The following is a 2048-nucleotide window of genomic DNA, read 5'->3' on the forward strand; positions in this document are numbered from 1 at the left end:
AAAATCAAAAGATTCATCATGAGAAAAATATAAAAGCTACCTTCCTTAACAAATTCCATTTCTGACAGTCCTAATATGTATAATTTTGCACATTTCTCCCTAAATTTTCCTAAAGATAGTAATAAACACTTTCTAGTAGTCCTGCCAGACCATGGTCTGTGAATCATTACTATTAAATAAAGCTTGTAAGAATTGGTCCTAGTCACAGATCTAGGGAAAGGAAGGCAACGGAGGCTGTGGCAGAGACAGATCCTGAGCTAGAGTTGGAACCAGGCAACTACATTGACTAACCCACAGGGCTGTGCCACGCAGAAATGGCTCAGTGAGTCCTCCCATGACCCAAGCCAGGTCCCCAAGTGCTGGGCTACAGACTGGTCTCAGAAGCAGGGGCTCTGGAGTCGATCCTGAGTCAGGCTTTACTCACCCTCTGACAGGGGCTAGCTCTTTTGAAAGCACCTTCTTCAACAGCAGAATGATGCAGGCCACTATGACCGAGAACTCCACATCCATCCCTGTGGCCAAACCTGAGCGGGCCAAGGCCTCCAGGAAATCAACAGACCACCCCACCCCCCAGATACTCAGACATGATCGTGGCTGCCATCCAGGCAGAGAAGAACCTGGTTCCTCAAGCCAGTCCATTCAGAAGTACATGAAGAGCCACTACAAGGTGGGTGAGAATGTCAACTGGCAGATTAAGTTGTCTATCAAGCGCCTGGTTACCACTGCAGTCCTCAAGCAGACCAAAGGAGTGGGTGCCTCATGGTCCTTCTGGTTGGCCAAGAGCGATGAACCCAACAGGTCGGTGGCCTTCAAGAAGACGAAAAAGGAAGTCAAGAAGGTGGCCATGCCAAAGAAGTCAGCCAAGCCTAAAATGGCTGCCTCCAAAGCACCTAGCAAGAAGCCCAAAGCCACCCCAGTCAAGAAGGCCAGGAAGAAGCCAGCTGCTACGCCCAAGAAAACCAAAAAACCCAAGACTGTGGAAGCCAAGCTATTCAAGGCATCCAAGCCTAAGCAGGCCGAACCAGTGAAGTCCAAAGCCAAGTCCAGTACCAAGAGGGCCAGCAAGAAGAAGGAACAGTGAAGCTTTTCTTGTGGATACTCCTGCTTGTCTCCTATTTTCTGTAAATGTGTTTCTCCTTTCTTCTCTCTTACTCCTCATCTGCAGCCCCTTGTCCCTTTCTATTCTGACTTTATGACAGACAGAATTTGGATTCCTCAGAAATTGGGGAATAGTTCATTTTTCCTTAACCAGTCGTGAAAGGACAGCAAAAACTATTACATCTCTGTAATGATGAGAATGTACTTAAAATTTTTTTGTTTTAATTTGTTATTAATCTACTTATGGTTTTAGGGTGAATTTGTCTTATGTTTAGTTGGGTGGTTTGTTTGCTATGAAGGAAAAAGGGGGAGGATTAGAAAGGCAGATTGTTCTGGCTAGATGAGAGGGAACCCAGGAATTGTAAAGTTTGTAGGAATATCTTTCAAGACTAGCTAGCAAAGTTGAGCAGCCCTTGTGAGTTTCAGAACCTTGGTGGGGTGGAGAAGGGTGGCAGCAGCTGAATGCAAAGGAGGGAGGTGGAATAAACCCTCCCTGGCCTGACTTGCACCTCCCAGTGGTGAGCAGTGGATGTTCAAATCGAGTTTCCTTCTCACTTAGTCTGACCTTGTGGCCTGTTGTCCTAGGGAAGGGGGAGTGTCAAAGTGACAGCTGGTCTGAGAAGCCATGACTTCTCTCAGTCAGTTGGAAACTAGCCATGGAGAAGGGGTCTTTGTGGCTTCCAAAAATCTCCTGTTAAATAGAAGTGGAAACTTTGAGAGAAGGGTAGGAAGTCAGTCAGCCAAGTGCCTCAGTCTTCCCTGTTGAAACTTGTATTTTTCCACACAATTGGATTGTATCCTAGGAGAAGTTTTTTTTCCCTCTTGGTTTTTGGTTCCTCCTGTGCAAGAGGTGGCTTTGCTTGGTGGTCTGGTGGGTCTCCAGCCCTGCCACTACCACTTGAAAACCTCCCTACCTCTTTATTTATGAGTCTTTTCTAAGTAGTGGTAGA

The 2048-nt window shown here is 46.4% G+C and overlaps 1 pseudogene; it reads left to right on the forward strand.

Annotated features, from left to right (window-relative positions):
• Nucleotides 1-487: 487 nt before the first annotated feature.
• On the forward strand, nt 488-1081 carry LOC105303226 (annotated as a pseudogene).
• The last annotated feature ends 967 nt before the right edge of the window (nt 1082-2048 follow it).

Source organism: Pteropus vampyrus, unplaced genomic scaffold (assembly GCF_000151845.1).
Source record: "Pteropus vampyrus isolate Shadow unplaced genomic scaffold, Pvam_2.0 Scaffold302, whole genome shotgun sequence".
Taxonomy (NCBI): Eukaryota; Metazoa; Chordata; class Mammalia; order Chiroptera; family Pteropodidae; genus Pteropus; species Pteropus vampyrus.